The sequence below is a fragment of the Lytechinus pictus genome, chromosome 2 (genome assembly GCF_037042905.1).
Source record: "Lytechinus pictus isolate F3 Inbred chromosome 2, Lp3.0, whole genome shotgun sequence".
Lineage (NCBI taxonomy): Eukaryota > Metazoa > Echinodermata > Echinoidea > Temnopleuroida > Toxopneustidae > Lytechinus > Lytechinus pictus.
In genome coordinates, this window is record NC_087246.1 from 17,995,524 (window position 1) to 18,021,681 (window position 26,158).

The 26,158-nt window shown below is 36.6% G+C and overlaps 1 long non-coding RNA gene across 1 annotated transcript in view; it reads right to left on the bottom strand.

The window, feature by feature from the left end:
* Positions 1–14,124, bottom strand: part of LOC129254658 (uncharacterized) — a 35,404-nt gene extending 21,280 nt beyond the window's left edge. Inside the window, exon 1 of the long non-coding RNA XR_010296174.1 lies at positions 13,963–14,124. This is a non-coding gene — a long non-coding RNA (uncharacterized LOC129254658). The remainder of the gene's footprint in view (positions 1–13,962) is intronic.
* Positions 14,125–26,158: the final 12,034 nt, after the last annotated feature.

The window sequence follows — 26,158 nt, forward strand, 5'->3', positions numbered from 1 at the left end:
AGATTTAGTCCTATAATATATACTGAACTAGACACTCTATTCATGTTTTGTAAATCATGAAAAGGATGAGTATTAATAATGCGAGCGCAAAGCGCGAGCAGAAAATTTTTATATACGATTTGAACTGGTACGTGTTGAAAAGGTAGGCCTACCTGTTAAGGACTGCTTGCACTTAGCCATGAAGGCGTTACATATTTCAACAATAAAAAAATGCAAGCGCGAGCTGAAAATTTTTGAAAATTTCTAAAGAAAGAATGGAAAATTTTAATCAATTTTTGTAATCGTGAACAGGGTAGCTATATAATTCAACAATTGATGCGAGCGCGAAGCGCGAGCAGAAAAAAAATCGAGATTTAGACCTAAAAATGGGCCACTCTGTTCATGTTTTGTAAACAGCCATATGCTGATCGAGGGCTTTTTACCGTGTTTAAATAAAATAAATCAATCAAAATCAATGTTTTGTAAATCATGAAAAGGATGAGTTATAGGGGGTCTTCCTACATTGATAATGCGACCACAAAGCGCTAGCAGAAAATTTTTGATATTGTGATCTGAAACTGGATAATGATTTAAATAGAGAACAAGTTGAGTATTTGAATAAACATGCGCGCGCGTGTTTCATATTTAGACCTAGAATCTAGGCATTCTAAATACATCTTTAATCATGAAAATCATGAAACTTTGATATTCCGATCTGAAAAAAAGAGTCAATTACAGCTTTATATTTCAAGCAGTTTGTAGGAAAATTGTAAGATGGATATGGTTTGCACTTAAACAAAAGAGCTAAAATTTACATTATTATTACTTTGAGTTTTGACATAGGACCGGGACATCTTTATGACATGTAATGAAAATGATGACTATCTTCCTTTTCCTCTTGCTAAGCGCGAGATGAAACAAAAGGGACAATTTAACTATTAAATCAATAGCATATTTATTAATGCCTAATGAGGGCGCGAAATCTGATGATATTATGGCATAAAAAAACTGGACATTTCACTTTTGTAATTATGAATAGGATGCATCAGTTAATACATTTTTAACCATTAATGCGAGCGCAAATCGCGAGCTAAACTTTTTGATAAACTGTCATGTAAAGGGGATTTTAAGTAGTTTGTTGCATAATCAATATTGAAACATACATAACTCGCCAATCAAAATGCCAGCGTGCAGCGCTATCTGATACGTCTTGACAATCAGACCTGAAAAGGGATATTTTGAAAACTTTATGGAATACACGAAAATAATAGGTACCTGATAAATCAAAATTTGCGAGTGCGCAGCGCAAGCAGCAAATGTTGATAAAATTATTCAAACCATTAAACTGGCATTTTTACAGAGCACTTTTTAAAAATCAATTTGTAAATCACACAAAATAATGAAAGTTCGATTTTCGAGGTGAAATATGTTTTGTATATTGACTTACAAACTTGATATTTGAGCTCCATATTGAACAAGATATGTAAATCACCTAACAGGCAATGCGAGCGCGAAGCGCGAGCGAAAATTTTATATAGTGGTGCCATGAGCCTAATTACATCAGGAGGGCTAAAGATATTCGTTCGACCCAACCCATTCGAATTTTTTAAATTTGATATTGCTGATTGACAAAAGTGTATGAATATGATTCAAAATCTAACACTGATTCTAGAAATGGTAACTACTGAACTTCCTTTGCCCAAATTGGGAAGATATATCAATGATTTGGAACTATTTTTTGACTGGCGGAAGAATTGGGGCTATTTTACTGTTTCAGTTGATGAATTTGATCCCATCATAGTTATCTTCATAAATGGCGATTTATTTTTAAAATGAGCTGGCTACAATACCCTTCTCTGGTCAGATATGGAATGTCAGATATATATCCTATCCAAAGGTAGTAAACATTCGACCCTCTAATTTCACATTTATTTGTTATGAATTTTTCTTAAAGGAGAATGAAACTCTTGGAGCAAGTTAGCTTTTGTGAAAGCAGAAAAATCAAAGAATAAGATCAACAAAACTTTGAGTAAAATAGGACTAGCAATAAAAGAGTTATGAGCATTTGAATGTCGAGATCACTAATGTTATGGAGATCCTCCATTGGCAATGCGACCAAGATCTGTGATGTCACACACGTACAACTCTCCCATTCGGACACTGAAAATATACCCCAAAACATCTCTTTTTGCTCATTCTAATCATATGACAAACGATTCATCAATGATATAATGTTGTGAAACCTCTGTACTTGTCATCTCATAAAGAAAACACCTAACCTTGTGATAGACTCTATAAAAGTGAGAATATAAGTGAAATAAGTACTAAAGTAATGAGGGAGTTGTACGTGTGTGATATCACAGATCTTGGTCGCATTGCCGATGGGAGGATCTACATGGCACTAGTGATCTCAATATTCAAATGCTCATAACTTTCTTATTATTCATTCAATCTTCCTCAAACTTTCAACAATATGTTTCTTTGATTTTTCTCTTTGATATGGATTCAGCTAGTTTCAAGGGTTTCATTCTCCTTTAAGTGCCATTTTAACACACAAGTCTATGGGGAATGTTTTACGCGCGTGAGACCTATAGGCACGAAAGATTCTTTTTATTTTCCAAGTCTTCCCCTCATCTAATTTATGCACTCGTCGTCCTTCTCTTCTTTTCCTCCTCTTTTTTATCTCCTTTTTCCTTCCTTCTTTCTTTCCCTTTTTTCTTTTTTGCTCCGCCAATAGGGGGGGGGGGGCCCTCGGCCCCCTAGATCCGCCTATTGGGACAAGGGCGGGAAAATTTGACAAGCAAAAAAAAGGTTATCATCCCAAAAGTACGGTTATCTCGTCCCAATTCGTCCCAAAATACATGTTTTATTTCGATTTAGAATGATGCATTTCTTACCATCATAAAAGACAAAAAATAGTAGGGGGACATTTGATATTGTGTCCCCCCTACTATTTTGAGTAGGGGGGACACGTCCCCCCTGGGATTTCCGCCCATGCCTCTTAGTGAATGTTACGGACGTATTTTATGTCATGCTTCAGTGAGCACCGCCAGAAGGCAAAATTGTCACTTTTTGAAAGTCACAAGCAAAATATCATGACTTTGATTCCATTTTATTGGAACGAATTCCACATTCTCACCATGAAATATAGTCAGAACGCTTGTAAAAGGTACTTTCTTAATGACGATACAACTTTTCTGGCTAAATTTCACGGTTGAATTAACACAGTCAAAATTTGCTATTATTTGAATTTTTACGCATTTCTATCGATGAAAATGATCAAATATGATGACAATTATTTTGGGAAGAGTATCTTCAACAATATTCATCATTTCACGGCTCAATGAACATTCAATGAAAACAAAAAATACGATTTGAATATCATTGGCAAGTAATGTTTTAATTTGGTAACTGAAATCACCTTTTCTCAACCTTCTTCATGATTTAATTTCATGACCAATTATGTTTCAATGATTCAAAGGCGTTTAATTAAACATTCACGCTTGAATGAACATGTGGAATGTGATTAGCTCTTTTTTACGTTATTGGAAAAAAATGCAATTGCTAATTATGGATATCTGTCACAAACCTCCTTGCATAGTTCATTTGATTTGATTTTTTTTAATGAAAATCCCGATGTTTAATGCTTCAGTGAGCACACAATATTCGAAAATTATGCAAATGAGATGAAAGGTCAAGGCCTTGGCCCCACTCTATGCAGTGGCGTAGCTACGGGGGGGGCCTGGGGGGGCACGTGCCCCCCCTGAGATTTGGTGTGCCCCCCCAGGTGCCCCCCCAGAAAAAATTGGCAGAGCAAAAAAAAAAAAAGAAAGGGAGAAAGAAGAAAAGAAAAAGGAAAAGAAGAAGAAAGACAGAAGAAAAAAAAGAAGAGGAAAATAAGAGGAGGAAGACGAGTGAATGAAATAATGTTAGGGGAAGACTTGCAATTAAAAAACAAATCTTTTCATGTTACTATATAACATTTTTGCTGGCGCTTCGCGCCAGAATTGCCTGTTCGATGAGATTCATATCTTGCTCAATAGGCTGATATGGAGCAAGTTTTGAAGTCAATATGCAAAACATATTTTAGCTCGGACATCGAGCTTTCATTATTTTTTTTTCATTTACAAATTTAAGTGCTCTGTGAAATCGGTCCGTTTTATGGTCTACATATCAGCATTTTAAGCTCACGCTGCGCGGTCACATTGTTTGATTTGCCAAGTTCATATTGTATTCCATAATGTTCCATTAAACAAATGTATTCAGAATGCCCAGATTCTAGGTCTAAATCTAAAACATGCGCGATAGCCTGCATGTTCTTTATTTAAAATGTACTTAAATTATCCAGTTTCACATCAGAATATCAATAATCGTCTACTCACGCTTCACAATCGCATTATTAATTATACCCAATTGACTATATTCTATTTATGATTTACAAAATATGAATAGAGTGTCCCGCTTTTAGGTCTAAAATCTCAATTTTAAAATGTCTTCCTCTCGCGCTTCGCGCTCGCATCAATTATTTAGTTACATATCTACTCCATTTATTAATACAAAAAGTGCTTAGAAAGACAATTATTTAGGTCGGAATGTCAAAAAATTTGCTCGCGCTTCGCGCTCGCATTATTGAAATATATACCGTCTTCGTGGGTAACTGTAAGCAGTCCTTAAGCAGTCCTTTTCGATAATGCTAGAACAGTTGATAAAAATTTCTGTTCACGCTTGGCGTTCGCAGTAACCATCTAGTTACATACGAATCTTGTTCAGGATCACACATAACATTGCCCAGAAAATTAAATATTCAGGAAAAAAACATGAAAGTAAAAAATAAAAAAAATCGCTCGCGCTTCGCGCTCGCACTTTTTATAAGGCTTATGAGATTATTTCATGTTTATGTTGTTTTATAAGAATAAAACTAAGAAGTGACTGATATAGGTGAAGATAATTTCGGGCCCCATCCCCTAATGGCGAAAGTCGGATCCGCCCTTGTGACACATACACACACACACACCGGAAAAATGGCCGGTGCCCCCCCCTGAAAAAGCAAGGACCCCCCAGTGCCCCCCCGTGAAAAAAATCCTAGCTACGCCACTGACTCTATGCCGTATCGAATGGTTATTTTGATGTGCGCACCTTTTGGATAGTGCCACTCTGAAGCCATGTGCGAAGTGTCATGAGAAAACTATTGGTAGAAGTAACAAAAACCGTCTATGAAACAAACCCTTATTTAAATTTTGTTTAAATTTTGAATTCCTCTCTCATAGACATTGTGTACACTGTGGTTGCATATGTTTGAGAATAAGTAACCCCTCATTCAATATGGTGGAACTTTTATTCAAAGCTGTCTTGAGCAGTATCATTTAGCAATAATGTTTATCAACCTATGGGCATAATTATATATGCAAAAATGAAATCGATTTGTTTATTTATGGATGAGTGAGCACGACCCAAAGGGGGAAAGGGGGCATATTCAATGTCACAGACTAATTTTGAGGGATTATAAAATGAATGATGGGGGCAAATTCGGTTTTAAATGTAACTTATTTGGTGTTGTTTTTATCATCCATCGTTTTTATCACCACACACTTCCCGAAGTTTTACACTTTCATGGTTGAACGAGCACACTCGAAAACTTAGAAATTAATAGTCGTTTTACTGCATAAGACTATTTTTTTTCCTTACGATTTCTCAGGATCAGTTGAATATACAGACAAATCAGTGGTGGATCCAGAATTCGAAAGTGGGGAGGTGCCGAGAAAATGGGGGAGGGGAGCCACTAACATTTTCAAATGTTAACATGTTTTAACAAGTTGTAGAGGATACTAAGCTCCTATGATGATACGTCACAAAAAGAATGTGCCCACTCAACCATGAACATACGTTATCAAAATTTTGTGTGGAGTGTCTAAATGATGAATAGTAAAATAGCGTTAACACAATAAAATTCACCAAAAACAACCTTTGCCCAACTTTGTCATTTTTGTATTTACACAATCTGAAAAACGACTCTTGTGACTTTAAAAAATTGTCATTTTTGTCTCACCTGCATAGCAGAGTGAGACTATAGGCGCCGCTTTTCCGACGGCGACGGCGACGGCGGCGGCGGCGGCGACGGCGGCGTCAACACCAAATCTTAACCTGAGGTTAAGTTTTTGAAATGACAGCATAACTTAGAAAGTATATGGACCTAGTTCATGAAACTTGGCCATAAGGTTAATCAAGTATTACCGAACATCCTGCCTGAGTTTCATGTCACATGACCAAGGTCAAAGGTCATTTAGGGTCAATGAACTTAGACCATGTTGGGGGAATCAACATCAAAATCTTAACCTAAGGTTAAGTTTTTGAAATGTCATCATAAATTAGAAAATATATGGACCTAGTTCATGAAACTTATACATAAGGTTAATCAAGTATCACTGAACATCCTGCATGAGTTTCACGACACATGACCAAGGTCAAAGGTCATTTAGGGTCAATGAACTTTGGCCGAATTGGGGGTATCTGTTGAATTACCATCATAACTTTGAAAGGTTATGGATCTGATTCATGAAACTTGGACATAATAGTAATCAAGTATTACTGAACATCCTGTGCAAGTTTCAGGTCACATGATCAAGGTCAAAGGTCATTTAGGGTCAATGAACTTTGGCCAAATTGGGGTATTTGTTGAATTACAGCCATAAATTTGAAAGTGTGTTGGTCTAGTTCATAAAACTTGGACATAAGAGTAATCAAGTATCACTGAACATCCTGTGCGAGTTTCAGGTCACATGAACAAGGTCAAAGGTCATGTAAGGTCAAAGAACTTTGGCCACGTTGGGGGTATTTGTTGAATTGCCATCATATCTCTATAAGTGTATTGGTCTAATTCATAAAACGTGGAAATACGAGTAACCAAGTATCACTGAACATCTTGTGCGAGTTATAGTAGTTTTCAAAATCAGCACTGCTGCTATATTGAATCGCGTGATGCAGGTGAGACGGCCAGAGGCATTCCACTTGTTAATTTTATTACTCATGCATGACCCAACCGATCAATCTCATTCCCCCCCCCCCCCCCCAAGAGTTGCTTGATGAGTGTTAAAAACCACCTACGAAATATATTTCAAAATTATTCCGTTCAAAAGTTACAGCATTTTGATTTAGGGGGGACTTACTTTTTTTGTTGTGTATAGTTTATGTGAACATTAACAACACTCTAAAAACGTAGAGAGGAAATTGTGAAAATAAGAGTCGAGGAGTGATAGCAAAAAGAATACTCATTGCTTTCGAGATTAGTTGCTATTTCTTCTATATTTGGAGTGCAATTTTGCAGACGTGAAGAAGCGAGGAGATGTCGCTCTTTACACCTCTTCTCAAATAGATTTGTCACAATCTAGTAATGTCAGATCATTAAGAAAATATAAATAGAGAGTGAGAGAAAGAAAAAGAGTGATTCATTTGTGCATTTAACTTGTGGAATTGTCATGTCCCGCATTACATCTCTTCCCAAATAAATTTATCACAATCTCGTTATATCGATCACATCATTAAGAAAATATATAGAGAGGACTGAGAAAGAGAGATTCATTTGTACGTTTAACTTGTGAAATTGTGGTGATTAATATATAACTATTTATTCACAATATAGAGGACTATGCAGTTGCCAAACTATTATTGGTGGCCATCAGATATGATTATATGTTTACATTATAAAACAACCTATATAAAGAAACAGTTGGCTGTTGATTGGTTTTAGGTCAACAAGCAAGTAATGGGCATTATCTTATCGATCAATTTTATGAGACAATTTTAAATAACTGAAGGAAAATCTCGACATGCAGTCATTTTATGTTAATGTCTGGTATTTTGTAAGAGATTTTATATGATATTTCTGTTAGCTTTCAAATCAATTTTCATATCACAATTCGTATGTCTCGCCTGCCTATACTACATAGAGTAGAATAGGCGCCTCTTTTACGACGGCAGCATCGTCAACATTGAAATCTTCTTTTTTGGAATGTCATGTATGTAGACCTATTTCGTGGAACTTGGACATAAGAGTAACTAGGTATCAGTGATGACTTTGCATGAGCCTCATGTCACATAGTTAAGGTCAAACGTCATTAGGGGTCAATGAACTTTCACCATGTATTGTTAAGTTTTTGAAATGTCATGTTTTTTTCTCGCCTTCGTAGCAGAGCCAGACTATAAGCGCTGATTTCCGACGGCGGTGGCGGCGGCGTCGTTAACACTGAAATCTTAACTAATTTTTTGAAATGCCATAACTGAAAAAGTATATGGACCTAGTTCATGAAGCTTGGACATTTAAGGATAATCAAGTGCCACTGATCATCTTGCATGATTTTCAGGTCACGTGACCAAGGTCAAAAGTCTTTGAGGGTCAATGAACTTTTATAATGTTGAGGATATTAATATTGAAATATTAACCATGGTAAAGTTTTTTTAATCATCATAACGTTGAAACAATATGGATATTCATGAAATGTGGACATAGGAGTGATCAATGACCGTCTTGCATGAGTTTCAGGTCACATGGTCGAGGTTATTAAAGGTCAGTTAATTAGGGTCAATGAACTTTAACCCAGTAGTGGTACCATTCACCGAAATGCAAGGTCAAGTTTTTTTTTAATGTCTTGTTTGTCTCGCCTTGCAGAGCGAGACTGAAGGTGCCGTTTTTCCGACAGTGGTGGCGGCGTCAACATTGAAATGTTAACCTAAGGTTAAGTTTTTGAAATGTCATAAATCATATGGTCCTAGTTCAAGAATCTAGGACATTTAAGGTTTATCAAGTATTACTGAACATCCTGCCTGAGTTTCATGTCACATGACCAAGGTCAAATGTCATTTAGGGCCAATGAACTTGGACAAGTTTTTTTGTTTTACTGACGACGTTTTTCCGACAGTGGTGGCGGCGGCGGCGTCAACATTGAAATCTTAACCTAAGGTTAAGTTTTTGAAATGTCATCATAACTTAGAAAGTATATAGACCTAGTTAATGAATCTTGGACATAAGGTTAATCAAGTATTACTGAACATTATGCCTGGGTTTCCTGTCACATGACCAAGGTCAAATGTCATTTAGGGCCAATGAACTTGGACAAGTTTTTTTGTTTTACTGACGACGTTTTTCCGACAGTGGTGGCGGCGGCGGCGTCAACATTGAAATCTTAACCTAAGGTTAAGTTTTTGAAATGTCATCATAACTTAGAAAGTATATAGACCTAGTTAATGAATCTTGGACATAAGGTTAATCAAGTATTACTGAACATTATGCCTGGGTTTCCTGTCACATGACCAAGGTCAAATGTCATTTAGGGCCAATGAACTTAGACCATGTTGGGATCAACTTCGAAATCTTAACCTAAGGTTAAGTTTTTGAAATGTCATCATAACTCAGAAATAATATGGACCTAGTTCATGCGCAACTTGAACATAAAGGTAATCAAGTACTACTGAACATCCTGCCTGAGTTTCTGGTCACATTACCTAGGTCAAAGGTCATTTAGGGTCAATGAACTTTGGCCATGTTAGGTTTATTTGTTGAATTACCATAACTTTCAAAGTTTATGGATCTAGTTCATGAAACTTGGACCTAAGAGTAATCAAGTATCAGTGAACATCATGCATTAGTTTCAAGTCACATGATCAAGGTCAAAATATTTAAGGTCAATGAACTTGATCGGCCATATTAGGGGTATTTGTTGAATTGCCATCATAACTTTGAAAGTTCATGGATCTAGTTCATGAAATGTGGACATAAGGGTAGGGCCTAATCAAGTATCACTGATTGCCTTGCACAAGTCTTAGGTCTCTGATCAAGGTCAAATGTCATTTAGGGTCAATGAACATAGTATTTTGCTATCATATGAATTGTGTTTTTTAGGATTTATTATTCTATAGTCGTTTTCAAAGTCAGCAATGCTGCTGTGTTGAATTGCGTAATGCAGGCGAGGCTACCAGAGGCGCTACACTTGTTTTATCTATATATGGATCTTTTTCATTAAATTTTGACATGAGGGTAATCAATTATTAATTATGATATCATCTTGCATGAGGGTCAGGTCACACAGTCCAAATTTCATAGGTCATTAAGGGTCAATGAACTTGCATGTAGTCATTGTAGTGGTATCAACACTGAAATCTTAACCAATGTTAATTTTTGTCTCACCTGCATAGCAGAGTGAGACTATAGGCGCCGCTTTTCCGACGGCGGCGGCGACGGCGGCGGCGGCGTCAACACCAAATCTTAACCTGAGGTTAAGTTTTTGAAATGACAGCATAACTTAGAAAGTATATGGACCTAGTTCATGAAACTTGGCCATAAGGTTAATCAAGTATTACTGAACATCCTGCCTGAGTTTCATGTCACACGACCAAGGTCAAAGGTAATTTAGGGTCAATGAACTTAGACCATGTTGGGGGAATCAACATCAAAATCTTAACCTAAGGTTAAGTTTTTGAAATGTCATCATAACTTAGAAAATATATGGACCTAGTTCATGAAACTTATACATAAGGTTAATCAAGTATCACTGAACATCCTGCATGAGTTTCACATCACATGACCAAGGTCAAAGGTCATTTAGGGTCAATGAACTTTGGCCAAATTGGGGTATTTGTTGAATTACAGCCATAAATTTGAAAGTGTGTTGGTCTAGTTCATAAAACTTGGACATAATAGTAATCAAGTATCACTGAACATCCTGTGCGAGTTTCAGGTCACATGATCAAGGTCAAAGGTCATGTAAGGTCAAAGAACTTTGGCCACGTTGGGGGTATTTGTTGAATTGCCATCATATCTCTATAAGTGTATTGGTCTAGTTCATAAAACGTGGAAATAAGAGTAACCAAGTATCACTGAACATCTTGTGCGAGTTATAGTAGTTTTCAAAATCAGCACTGCTGCTATATTGAATCGCGTGATGCAGGTGAGACGGCCAGAGGCATTCCACTTGTTATCCCTCCTGAACACAGTTCGGCAGAGACCTAATCACTTTTCCTGTTGGTCTGTTAGTAAATGTTAAAGTTTTTGTTCAGCTTGCTCTCAATTCTTTATTTGTGCATCAATTATTTTCATACTTGGTACATATCATCCTTTGGTAATGTGACCTTATGAGAATGATGAAGTCAAAGGTCATCTTGGGGTCAAAAAGTCAAATGATATATTGCCATGTTCATCCTTTTTTGAAGTTTTGTTCAACCTGCTCTCATTTCTTTATTTCTGCATCAATTTTGATCACACGTGATTAAAATGATCCGTGTGTAGTTTTGTTGAAGAAGGTTGGGTCAAAGGTCATCTAGAAGTCAAAAGATCTAGTTAATTCTATGATCCTTGGGTAATACCACATGTGTATTCATGGGGATAAAGGGGACAAGGGTCATCTAGGGGTCAAAATGTCAAATGATATGAGGTCATGTCCATCCTTCATTGAAGTTTTTGTCTAACTTGTTCTCATTTCTTTATTTCAGCCTCAATTTTAATCACACTTGGTTCAAATGATCATTTGGTTATGCCACTTGTGTGTTGTTGAGGATGATGGGGTCAAAGGTCATCTAAGGGTCAAAATGTCAAGTTTTTGTTCAAATTGCTCTCTTGTCACATACATGATCAAGGTCAAAGGCCATTCAATGGCCAATGAACTTTGACCATGTAGTGGTAACAACATTTAAAATCTCAACCAAGGTTAATAGGTTTGAATTTTCAAGATTATATTGAAAGTATAAATGCCTGTTATATTAAGGAAACTGTTGTGATGGTATAGATGACTATAACTTCAGGTTACTTGGTCAAGGTCAATGATCATTTTTGGTCAAACTTGGATGAGAATTAATATTTGTGTTCTTTAAATTAAAAAAATATTTAAATCATATGAAGCGAAACTTATACGAGTGTGTAATTTGATATTACAAATAATATGAAATGATTTACAAATTTATTAGTGACGGTCAGAATTCATTTGAGGTCATAAACTTAGTATTATATTTAATCAAATTAATGATATTGTGTGAAAAACTATTCATCTTGGTTGTTTGCAATGTCTTACAGCACTGCTGCTATATTGAATGCAATGGCACATAGCTGGCGAGACTGCCAGAGGTAGGTGTTCCATTTGTTGATCAAAATGAACAATTACTTAAAAATCACAATAAATCATTCAAACTATTTACATGATTTCACAAAGCAGCATGGAGATGTTTTTCTATAACCACATTGTAACTCTTTTCTTCCTCTGCAGAATTTGATGGGACAATGCGAGGAGGATACATATTATGTTTCCTTGACAATGGAACAGGAATGGATCCACGTAAGTATCAATGGAAAACATAGGGATGGATATGTGGTAAAAATTTGTCTACTTTCCATTCTCTTCCCACATGGTCTAATCGTAGTTTGTCTATATGACTGGTTTGTCTACCAACCATTTGGTCTTACCATTTTGTCTAGTTTTTAGTTTAATAGGCCATACCCATTTTGTCCACTTGGTCTAACACCATGTAGTCTGTTTGATTGCATGAACTGTTTTTGAACCAAATTTTCATTTGAAAAAGTGAAGAAAAAAAATTAAGTGGATCTATCCAGGCATTGGACTAAAGGAATGTTTGACCAAGTATGTTTAGCCCCTAATGGTGTTTGACAATCTTGTAGTAGACTGAATACAACCTGATGGGAGGATCTTATTAAATCAACAGAACAAATGTGGCTATACACGGGTAGTATGCTACAATCACAACAACGAAACCAACTCCTAAATTACCCTTGATGTAATAATTATAATAATAATAATTAATAGTAGTAATGGTGGCTAATTTTATAGCGCACAGGTCCACCTTTCGGTGCTCATGGCGCTTTAAAAAAGGCCCTGCTATTATTATAACCACGGCTAAGCTAGGCAACCGTTTAAGGCACACATGGCCTTTCAAGGAATTACTTCCTGCTAGTACCCATTTACATCACCTGGGTCAAGTGCAGCACACAGTGGATGAATTCCTTGCCAGAAGGAAATTATGCCATGGCTGTGATTTGAACCTACGACCCTCTGTTTCAAAGTCCAGAGACTAATCCACTGGGCCACAACGCTCCACTAAGGGTGCCATTCAAAATCGTGTAATATCTTTATAAGATCCGAGTTGGTTTTGTTGGTGTGACTGTATGCATTATTAAACAGCATCCAATCTAAGAACACACTGGCCTAGCTGTATTCTGAAGTCAGGTTTAATTTAAACTCTGGTTTTAAGTTGTAGTTTTAACTATGGATAGCCAACTGTGACATAAATACCTATAACGATAGAAGTTCTATGTATCAGGCTATCAGCTAATTTGACTCTCATATCATTTTTAACTGTCTGGGAAATAATGTAAGATAATTGTCTTCATTAAAGAATTTAGGGAAGATCACAGTAAACATGAGAAACATGCAATGTAAACATATTTTTGACATTTTGGCTTTCCATAATTTTAGCACAAAGTTAGAACATGGTCTAAGTTAAAGGGATCGTTTAACATTGTGAGAAGCTGATTTAAAAAATTCTCAAATTAAGATGAATTATGTTTATGAGTTTATGTACTTGTTCTAAGAAACCCTAGAAATCATCTTTATTTTGAATGAAAAGTTGTTAGTAGGTAGGAAAATGTGATTATATTAGAACTCGTCTACTAGACGATTTCCCAAATTACTGTGACATCCCGATTTGAAAATAAAATTGTATGCCTCCCTCTGCGTTGAGATCGTAACGGACACGCAAGCGAGAACTGTCAATCAACCAACAGTGAATGGGGGCAAGGCCGCTCCGGCCGGCATGCACTGAGAATTGTAAACATTACATGGAGCGCATGTTCTCTGCTGGCTCGTTTCTATAGGGCCTTGACGGTTCTAGTCGAAGCAGAGAAAGTAGTATGAAAGAAGAAAAACAGATTCTGATAGCGCAACGAAAGATATGTACAGACCATCTAAGATAAGAAAAATGCAGACTTACTGACTCCTCGCCGGGATGGTAGTAACGTGGCAAATTTGGGGCGATGTACTTTAATATTACATGAAGATAAAGCGAAAGTGTAGCACCAGAATAAAATGTGCGATCCAGAACATCATACATGTACTTGAGAATAGAATAAGAACATGTGGTCTCTCGAGCTCTGCGTGTGTCGTGAGCTGAGGCATGGACCATGGCTAGCTGAGGGAAGGATGGCTTTATCCCATGCGTGAACGTTTCGTTGTTTATGTGGGTATGCAAATTACTTGGTATTACGTAAGACTCTTCCCATATCGCTCGAAAAATGAACATAATACAGGACATTCATTTTTAATTGTGCAGTCACATGATTATAACATTTCATTTATTCAAGACTGTTTCTCTAATGGGCCGAGCACCTTTTTGAGAGCAGTAATCAAAACTTGTGTAGTAAATCTGCCATATTTTACTCACGTATGCACTCCCTTCCTTTGAACGCGAGGTCCTTTCTTCTTCTTCTTCTTTTGCTTGACAAATTTTTGGCGAAATACCTTTAGATTGTAAATTTTTAGATGAAAACCTTTTTTTTCTTTTTTTTTCTTTTCAAAATGTTCTCATGAATTGTGCCTCCTCCCTTTAGAAAAACCTGGATCCACCCCTGCACAACGTAAAGCTGTCCCCCCCCCCCCTCCAACACATAACTGCACAGCCCAACAACCAATGTATAACGAACATTTTTATAATAATTATACAAAAAGATTTGGTGCAGCATAAAATATATAAAATATAAAGGTATATGCTGGGGATAAAAAGGACATAAAAATAATTGCATTATTCTGTGGCCGGCGGCGAAAGCATAAAAATATTAGATTCTGGATTGGCGGTGTTCCGGCGGTGTTGAAGCATGATCTTCCGCCGCCAGTGCCAGAATGTATATTTTTACGTACTTCGGGGGGGGGGGGGGGGGGGGGGGGGTAAGAAATATTTCCATCCACATTTCTTCCACATCGGCTGATAAATGCTTAATTATTATCATTTAGGGGGGGGGGGTGTCCCATGCAACTAAAGTCTGAATTTTTAAGTACATCGTAGCTTTATTCTTACAATCATGGACCTACTATGGCCTAAATTAATGATGCGAGCGCGAAGCGCGCAAGGTAATGTTTATTTTTATATTTCGCCTTGAAAATAAATATAGGAGCGCGAACTTTTTTATGAACATGAACATCTTAAACGGGTCATTCTACTCACTTTTGGTAATCACGCAGGGTATGTTCATCTTAAACAATTCGATTTGATTTATTGTTCTCGTAAATGCGTATTAGCATTTTCATAACAAAAGAAACATAATATCGTTTAAAATTTTGGCATGAATAATAGAGTGTACTTATTAAAAATATGATTCAACCCACACACACCAAATGATCCACACCCAACATATTATGATATTAACAATTATCAGGATCGAGGATTGTCATTATAAGCACATTGCTTGGAAAAAAATAACTGAAAACCCGAGATTCAAACTTATTAAATTGCATTGATTATACAACAGAATGGTGCGAGCGCGGAGCACGACGAACGAGTTGAAAATTATTAATATTTTGACATGAAGAGCTGAATCGGGTCATTCTAATCAAATACGGTCCTATGGTAAGTATAAAGTTTATACGCCAAGCGAGCTGATATTTGTTGAAATTAAGATCTTAATACGAAACATTGTATAAACTGTTTTGGAATATTGCTGCATATTTTCCTGAATAATGATAAGAGCGCATGTAAAACGCAAGCTGATTTTTTAAAAAGTATATTCGCGATTGATTTTTTTTTGTATAATGATTTCTATTTTTTCTGTTTTCAAATCGTTCCTCTTTTCTTATTTCATTCACTTTTCTTCTTCTTATATCCTTTCTTATCGTTCCTCTCTATTTCCCCTTTCTCTAGGCATAGATAGCAAAGCCCCTAGAAAATCCAGAATCCTGAGACGTCCAGATGGTATTTTTTACAAAAAAATGAAGTCACCAATCTAAAAATGTCACTTTAATCCGATTTTAAAAAATGTGGAAAGACACATGCAGCCGATGCAGGGTTCGGCGACAGGGCATATAAAGTTTAGTAATAAAATAGAGAAATGCGAGTAAACGCAAAGAGTTGAATTTGAAAAGTTTTTCGATTTTATATTAAAATCCTACATTTTTATTTCAATAGCATGTTCGTGATATTACTTATAACCCCTTATAACATTGCATTATGAAGGGTTATATATAGATATTCCCGTGATGCACATCAGTGTTTCCACTCCTCCCGAAATTTCGGGAAATTTTACCTTTTCCAGGAAAGGTTCCGAATGAAACAAATCCATGCAGGAAATTTCGGGAAATCCAAAGATTACAAGTAAACAATAATTAAACATAGCAACTGTCAACATTTATGTTATATTTTTAAAATTGTTTGCTGAAAGTTTCGGCTGGCTACATTTTTGTACAATTTTTGTTAAAATCAAACTAAAAATTCTAGGAAATGTCTATAAATTCGAGAAGTTTGTTTTGGATCTGTGGAAACACCGATGCACATGGCCTTTGTAAGCGGGGGTGCTAAATCACCTCCAAGATTTATATGGGGGTGATGTACAGGTTTGATCCAAACACCTTCATTTTGGTGCGGAAAACAAACTTTTTATTTTTGATTGTATGATTATTTTGCTTTAAATTTTAAGTATTTTCCTTTGTCAAAACTGCTATTTTGGTATTATTGGTTTTAGTAAACATGTGATATTCATCTTTTTCTTATTTTTATTTTCACATTTTTCCTTTCTTTTCTTTTTTCTTTCTTTCTTTCTTTCCCTCTTCCTTTTAAGGGGGTAACTACCCCACTTATCTAAAATCTAGGAGGGCGTGCCCCTTCCCCTCGCTTCCATTTATCGCTACCTTTCCCATTCCCTTCGTTAGTCTGGTAACCTTATTTCGACGTCAAAGAGTCCACTCTATTGTTCTACAACACAACGAACATGACTAAAGAAAGAAAATTGGGAGAGAGAAGTAAAATGAAAGGATCTGAAAACGAAAATAAAACGACGTGTGACCAGGTTGAATTCTCTTATTCACAAAGTGCAACCCTGGACATGGAGGAATGGGGGGTCTGAACATGTGATTTTTGAAATCATGAAATGAAAATCATTACATCATTATGGAATATAAACAGGGGAAAAGACAAACAAGAACATAGCAGACATTTTCGTTTCTAATATTAAAATGTCCTTTATTTTTTCTCCTATTTCTTGTGTTGTCCAAGGTTGGAGGTTGGTTGCTAGCGACCCCCTCCCTTCACGCTAGCGCATTTACACACTGACGAGGCGGATCGGAGAGATGAAATCATATATCTCCAGAATGGACGATGAAAAAAAATTAAAATTATTGAAAGGGGGTGCGGGAACGCTATAGATTATGCCTATACCTGCGGCCCCCTCAAAAAATGGAGACGAGGGAAGTGGAAGGGGCGAGTAGCGTATAAGTTCTAAGTAATGATAATAATAGTAATAAAATAATATAATATTTATATAGCACACGTGTCCATCTTGTTAGGTGCTCAAGGTGCCCATGTATTATTATCACTGCTTGATTCGTGTGATCAAAACGAACATACCTATAATCCTTTATTTGAGCCCCTCCCCCGCGCAAACGAAAAACACTACGAACTTCCACAACCATGCAAGGGAGAGGGGGGGGGGGGGAGAAGTGGTGTTCATTTTCAAAAGTGATTATATTATTTTATTTTTTGCTCACGAGCTACACTCCATCGTAAATGTTCAAAATGTTTGTCGGTATAGCCCTTGATTCTACAAATGTATATCGGTAACGTGTACCGACGTCAGCTATACGACCATGAGTCTTGGAAGTGTTCAACACTCTCCTCAGTCACATTTTCTTCCACCATACCCAGGGCAGTACAGGCTTTCATCAGTTAAAGGTAGGGGTGGGAATTATCATTCACACTTTCCCGATAGGCCGCCAAAATCATTTTTTTTTTTTTTTTTTTTTTTTTTTTTTTTGGGGGGGGGCATTATTCACGTTATTATTTATTTATTTATTCATTTATATATTAGAGGGCTTGACCTAACTAAAGATCGAAGTTCTAATACAGTCTTATCTTACCTTATCTCATGAGGTCTAAATATATCACATGCAAGCTAAATTTATTGTATATTTTTATTTAGAACTGAGAATTGAATATTCTGGGCAGTTATTGTAATCATGAAGAAGATGCGTATCTAACGAAAAGATTCGTGCGAGCGCGAAACACAGAAGTAATTTTTAATATACTCGCCGACAAAAGTATTCGTTTTGCAGTGACTCATGAATGAACATGTAATACAAATCTCACCAATCAATAAAATGCGAGAGCGAGTTGTACATTTTCAATATCTGGGACTAAAAAATGTATATTCGAATCACATTTTCAACCATAAATTAGATGGATATATAAGCATAACTTTATGATGCGAGCGTGCATGAAGCGCGAACAGAAATTCTAATTTTCCGCCCGAAACTCGGACAATCTAAGCACTTTTTCTGTCATGTACAATATGAGTATTATTGAGAACTGAACATGTTAACCACGTTTTGAAATCATAACCAGGATGAGTATGTAATCAAACAATTAATGCGAGCGCGAAGCGCGAGCTGATTATTATTTTTTTAATTCAGATCTAAAAACTGGAAAGTTCAAGTCCGTTTTTTATTTAAAGAAGAAACGTCATATTAGAGAATTAGACGCGAGGTGATTTTTCCCCCTAGATTTAGACCTAAAACAAGACATAAAAAGCAATGGAACCATGAACAGAATGGCTATATATATATATATATATATATATATATATAAATGTGTGAAGTTATACATGTACATGTTATACATATATACATGTACATGTTATACATATATACATGTACATGTTATACATATATATATATATATATATATATATATATATATAACTCAACAATCGATTAGAGCGCGGAGCGCAAGCTGATATTTCTTCCGACATGAAAAGTGGACTTTATTACATGGCGTATCTAGCCGGGGCGGCAATGGAGGCACGTGCCCCGGGTGCTACTTTCAGTGGTGCAAAAATGGGAGATAGATGCAAAGACAGAAAGGGAAAAAATGAATAGAAAAAGCAAAGGAATTAAGACGCTGAAAAAAGGAATACCGCTGACGGTAATACCCCCGTTCTCTGTACCATTAATGCACTTTTCAACGTAAAAAAATAATCTTGCATGTCTTTACCCAGGGATGAATATTCGTGCAACTTTTAATTAGTGATATACTTATATTCTGTCCATGAATTCCAACAAACACTCCTTATTAAAAAAAATAGTTTTTCAAACTCAAATGTCATAACTTTTCATCTATAGCTACGAGTTTGCATTATTTTTATACCTTTCTTTTCATTAATTCTTGCAAACAGTTCAGAAATATAATTTTCTGGTTTGTCAAAGCTTCTCACCACGCTCTGATTTTGATGAGGGAGATAAAAACTCTCCATTAGACATTTTTAGGTGAGGATATACAAAATATCATCTCGCGCTTCGCGCTCACATTAGGGCCTACCCCGATGAGATACGTATCCTTTTCATGAATTCCTACAAAAAGCCCCTAAAATTATCCATGCTTTGATTTCCTCCCGTTTAGATTTTTCAAACTCATTGTTCTTTAACCTCCCACAAAAAGATTGGACAAAACTTCAACGTCTACAAAACTCTGCTGCCCGTCTCCTAACATACACTAAAAAGTATGACTCCATCTCGCCAATCCTCCAGTCCTTACATTGGCTGCCTGTTGATAAAAGAATCTCCTTCAAAATTATTTTACTATTATTCAATTTATTCTCTCTTCCCCCACATATCTCCGCAGCTCTATCTCAAAATATCAGCCTTCACGCAGTCTCCGCTCATCATTCTGATGCTCTATTGCTCCAGACACCCAGAACCAAACACAAATGGGGGGATGCATTCTCTGTTATAGGACCAAAGCTATGTAATCGATTGCCTATCCAATTACGCCAAATTCTCATCAACAGAAACATTCAAGTCCCAGTGAAAACTAAATTTTGATGTCCCATTAACATTCAGGAGAATTCAAATTCTATTCTTTTTCGTTTTCTATTGTTGTTGGGTGTTGTGTTTATTTTTCTACAAGCGCCATGAGCACCGAAAGGTGGACGCGTGCGCTATATAAGAAGCCACCAATATTATTATTATTATTGTTATTATTATTATTATAATTATTATCATTATCATCATTATTATTAAGATTTCCCCTCAATATTAATTTTTCAGCTCGCCCCTCGTGCTTGCATGAAATGCTTAATTAGACAAGCATCGATATGTCCCGATTGTAGGTCTCAATATCAATAATTTTCGGCTCGCGCTTCGCGAATGCGTTCATTGTCTGGATATGCATCATGTTAATTATTACAAAAAGTGCTTAGAATATTCCTTTTTAAGATCTTAATACTGAAAATAATAGGCACGTGCTTAGCGCTCGCATACGTTGTTTTCGTTAGATACGCATCATTTTCATGATAAAAAAACCCGGACTAGAATATTATGTTTTATTTTGACTGGTCGAGTGCAGAGTAAATACACAATAGACCTATATTTTGAAAGGGGTGCGATTTTAGCACTTGCCCGGGCCTCGTTTGTTCTAGATACGCCACTGTGGACATGGTGGACATTAAATTAAACAATGCGAGCGAATAGCGCGAGCTGAATATTATTATGGCCCGACAACTGGACATTCTAAGCAGGTTTTTTTAATGTAAATATCAAATTATATGTACCTCAGTAAACAATAATTGCAAGCGCGAAGCACAACAAGCTATTTTTTACATGTAGACATAAAAACTAGACATTCCTTTTGCACTTCTTGTAATAATGAATACGAAGGGTATATCATGCTCAACAATATATATTTTTTTATATATAATTGATCATGACTGGACGTTGTAAAACAATAAAGAACAAGCTGTTTGTAGCGCGAACTAAATTTACTGACATAAAAGTGAATATCTTAAAAGCGCTGCCCAACACGTAAGAAACTTGTGAAGATGATAATGGAACAGTCTGAATGATGCGAGCGCGAAGCGCGAGCTAACAATTTTGGCGACTGGGACATATGGCCGGGCAATTTTAATCACTGTACGTAAAAAAGAATGGCCTTGATTGTAAGGCGATTTAGACCTAAAACCTATATACATTCAAATCTCTCTCGGAACATGAAGCAATTAATTAGAACCGCCCTGTGTGACAGTATATTCTAATCACTGTCGGTATAGCATATATATACACGGAGTAATGGAACATTCCTTCGTGACCCAACAGTTATATCATTTTTCCGGTAGGCGTCAGTCCGACAGCCTCTTTTCTTTTCATTTTTTTTTTCTTTCCTTCTTCCACTTTTCTTCTTTCTCTTCTTCCCCATCCTCACTTCTATTTTCCCCCTCTCCCCCTTACCCCGACATGGGAAGGGGGGGGGGTCATACCCTGTTAGAGACGGCCTTTCAATATCGACGGAAATACAATTATGCTCATTCACAAGAATTTGTTTTAAAATACACGAATTTAAGTGTATTGTTATGTGATAGTTGTGGTGATGATGTATGACTAACTGTTCCATGGAATTTGAATGTTTCAGTGATTGGATCGAGCAGAAAAGGGAACTTTCGTGATTGATAACGTGTGACTAATTACACTATTTCATTTTTCATTATTTTCCCCAAATGAATGATATCATGAGGATATATTATTTTACATTTGTTTTATATTGATTTGTTATACTCGTATTTATTAGAAATTTTCATATTGTAATGCTAATTTAATTAATTTATTTTTAGGGACCCCGGGGAAGAACAGGTTGGCTATCAATAGCCAATCTGAAACGGGTCTATCCCTACGATTCTGTATTACATGCATTGTAAGCTTCATTACTGTTATATTGTTAATTTGTTATATTGGTTTTTTTTTAATTATTTGATTATGTAATGTTATTTTGTTTATATTTATGCATTTTTTTAATCGTGAATATAACCAACCAATATAAACAATACCAGATCGAAGGTAAAGGATGCTTCATATACGCTGAGGTTTCATATAAATTGTATGAAGAAAATCAATAACCAATTTACAGGTTTTCAGGTAAACGAGCTAGAAAAGAACACATAACACTATTTTCACGTAAGGTTCATATAGTAATCAGGGATGTGTAAAAAAAAAAATCAGACTTCTTTTTTACTGTAAAGAATTTACGGAAGGAGGATCGAGAGAGGGGAAGCAGAAGAAAAGAAAAGAGCGGCCGAAAGAAATGGAAAATGTAAAAGAAAAGTGATATGATTTGAAAGATGTCATGAGCGGATTATATGGCGGAGAAACTGAAAGAATTATTGACCACAATCATGGATAAAATTAAATACGATTCCTACCCCTTACAAAAAACCATTCAAATAAAAAAAATAAAAAACCAACAAAGTTTATGGATAATAATTTGTAGGTCTAATAATCATTATAGTCCGGGGTCTAGGAGTTGAGATGTTTTGGGTTTGCAACTACCCTATCTACCATGCACGTTCCAAAATAAAGTCCAAAACGGATAGGCCCCGATCGATCGGAGGGGGGGGGGGCAATACGTTGATCATGTTGATCATATAGTTTCTCCCCGGGAGTTTCTCATAAGCATCTTACGTGAAGATAGGCCTACCGAAGATTTTGATGGGATGGGAAATCCGGGATGGGAATATCTTTGTTGGGGGAGCTCGTGGAGAACGTAAAAAAAAAAAAAACACACACACACACACACACACACAAAAAAAAAACCACGGTGGTGGATGTTTCCATGCCAGGGGGGGGGGAAGGAGAGGTCACTGCCTTTATTCCGAGTTCCTACCCAGCTATGCCCCGTGCACATGACACACGAAGGCCTGTGACTACGTGGACGTAACATGACCAGAGTGGAGTTCGGATACATATTACAGCTCCATGATATTGCATTACATGGAGCTAAGATTACATTCTCTTCTCGAATCAGTCGACGGACGTTTGCTATATCGTGACCAGGTAAAAGATAATTATCAACAACCACAAGGATATATCTTGTAGTGCATGCAAAGGTAAACTAAAGAAAAGAACAGAGGGGATTTTTTTTTTTTTGGGGGGGGGGGCACAATATAGCTTCTGGAAAATCACGCTCCATCCCCGGCCCCCATGATCCACAAAAAAAAACTACTATTACTCTACACTGTAGATCCGAGATTGTATTTGTAGCCCCGGTTTGTCGCGTTCTTTTCTGTTGTTGTCGTTTTATTTGCTACTAATTTACGTCGCCAAAATATAAATTCATCAAAATCCCATGGTCTGTAAGTCTACAAAGTTCATTATGAGGCATACATGTAGCATATTCAAATGTACAGACCACAGACGGAATGGACATTCACGAGTTCGACACAGTTTGACAGTATGATCATGGACCTATGATATTCCCCCAATGTTATGCACAAGCGACACACACAGTTACACCCTTTCACACAGGCAATAAGCAACGCACATGCATCGATCGCTTATCGCACACACCGAGCGGAGACACAGAAAAAACCCAAAACAAACTAACTTCGCCCACAGATCACGCAAGAAGCGAAATTCCCCGTGGTAAGCTCCGCCTACTTTCTTGCATACATCACAAGGTGGCGCTATATAATATCGATTTAAATTGGAAACAGAATCATGAATCAACCGTCGAGAAGTGCATTTTTCTCTTCAAACATTGCCTCAGATTTTCAGTTTTTAAAAACACTTCCCGAACATGTTATGATCCCAAACTTTCACATGGGTATTTTTGAGCTGTTAGTCAAATGTTCATACCATTTTCAAAAAGCAATATGATAATTTTTTAAATTGCTCACAAAGTGAAACAATCCCTTTAAAGGGATCGTTTAACATTGTGAGAAGCTGATTTAAAAAATTCTCAAATTAAGATGAATTATGTTTATGAGTTTATGTACTTGTTCTAAGAAACCCTAGAAATCATCTTTATTTTGAATGAAAAGTTGTTAGTAGGTAGGAAAATGTGATTATATTAGAACTCGTCTACTAGACGATTTCCCAAATTACTGTGACATCCCGATTTGAAAATAAAATTGTATGCCTCCCTCTGCGTTGAGATCGTAACGGACACGCAAGCGAGAACTGTCAATCAACCAACAGTGAATGGGGGCAAGGCCGCTCCGGCCGGCATGCACTGAGAATTGTAAACATTACATGGAGCGCATGTTCTCTGCTGGCTCGTTTCTATAGGGCCTTGACGGTTCTAGTCGAAGCAGAGAAAGTAGTATGAAAGAAGAAAAACAGATTCTGATAGCGCAACGAAAGATATGTACAGACCATCTAAGATAAGAAAAATGCAGACTTACTGACTCCTCGCCGGGATGGTAGTAACGTGGCAAATTTGGGGCGATGTACTTTAATATTACATGAAGATAAAGCGAAAGTGTAGCACCAGAATAAAATGTGCGATCCAGAACATCATACATGTACTTGAGAATAGAATAAGAACATGTGGTCTCTCGAGCTCTGCGTGTGTCGTGAGCTGAGGCATGGACCATGGCTAGCTGAGGGAAGGATGGCTTTATCCCATGCGTGAACGTTTCGTTGTTTATGTGGGTATGCAAATTACTTGGTATTACGTAAGACTCTTCCCATATCGCTCGAAAAATGAACATAATACAGGACATTCATTTTTAATTGTGCAGTCACATGATTATAACATTTCATTTATTCAAGACTGTTTCTCTAATGGGCCGAGCACCTTTTTGAGAGCAGTAATCAAAACTTGTGTAGTAAATCTGCCATATTTTACTCACGTATGCACTCCCTTCCTTTGAACGCGAGGTCCTTTCTTCTTCTTCTTCTTTTGCTTGACAAATTTTTGGCGAAATACCTTTAGATTGTAAATTTTTAGATGAAAACCTTTTTTTTCTTTTTTTTTCTTTTCAAAATGTTCTCATGAATTGTGCCTCCTCCCTTTAGAAAAACCTGGATCCACCCCTGCACAACGTAAAGCTGTCCCCCCCCCCCTCCAACACATAACTGCACAGCCCAACAACCAATGTATAACGAACATTTTTATAATAATTATACAAAAAGATTTGGTGCAGCATAAAATATATAAAATATAAAGGTATATGCTGGGGATAAAAAGGACATAAAAATAATTGCATTATTCTGTGGCCGGCGGCGAAAGCATAAAAATATTAGATTCTGGATTGGCGGTGTTCCGGCGGTGTTGAAGCATGATCTTCCGCCGCCAGTGCCAGAATGTATATTTTTACGTACTTCGGGGGGGGGGGGGGGGGGGGGGGGGGTAAGAAATATTTCCATCCACATTTCTTCCACATCGGCTGATAAATGCTTAATTATTATCATTTAGGGGGGGGGGGGTGTCCCATGCAACTAAAGTCTGAATTTTTAAGTACATCGTAGCTTTATTCTTACAATCATGGACCTACTATGGCCTAAATTAATGATGCGAGCGCGAAGCGCGCAAGGTAATGTTTATTTTTATATTTCGCCTTGAAAATAAATATAGGAGCGCGAACTTTTTTATGAACATGAACATCTTAAACGGGTCATTCTACTCACTTTTGGTAATCACGCAGGGTATGTTCATCTTAAACAATTCGATTTGATTTATTGTTCTCGTAAATGCGTATTAGCATTTTCATAACAAAAGAAACATAATATCGTTTAAAATTTTGGCATGAATAATAGAGTGTACTTATTAAAAATATGATTCAACCCACACACACCAAATGATCCACACCCAACATATTATGATATTAACAATTATCAGGATCGAGGATTGTCATTATAAGCACATTGCTTGGAAAAAAATAACTGAAAACCCGAGATTCAAACTTATTAAATTGCATTGATTATACAACAGAATGGTGCGAGCGCGGAGCACGACGAACGAGTTGAAAATTATTAATATTTTGACATGAAGAGCTGAATCGGGTCATTCTAATCAAATACGGTCCTATGGTAAGTATAAAGTTTATACGCCAAGCGAGCTGATATTTGTTGAAATTAAGATCTTAATACGAAACATTGTATAAACTGTTTTGGAATATTGCTGCATATTTTCCTGAATAATGATAAGAGCGCATGTAAAACGC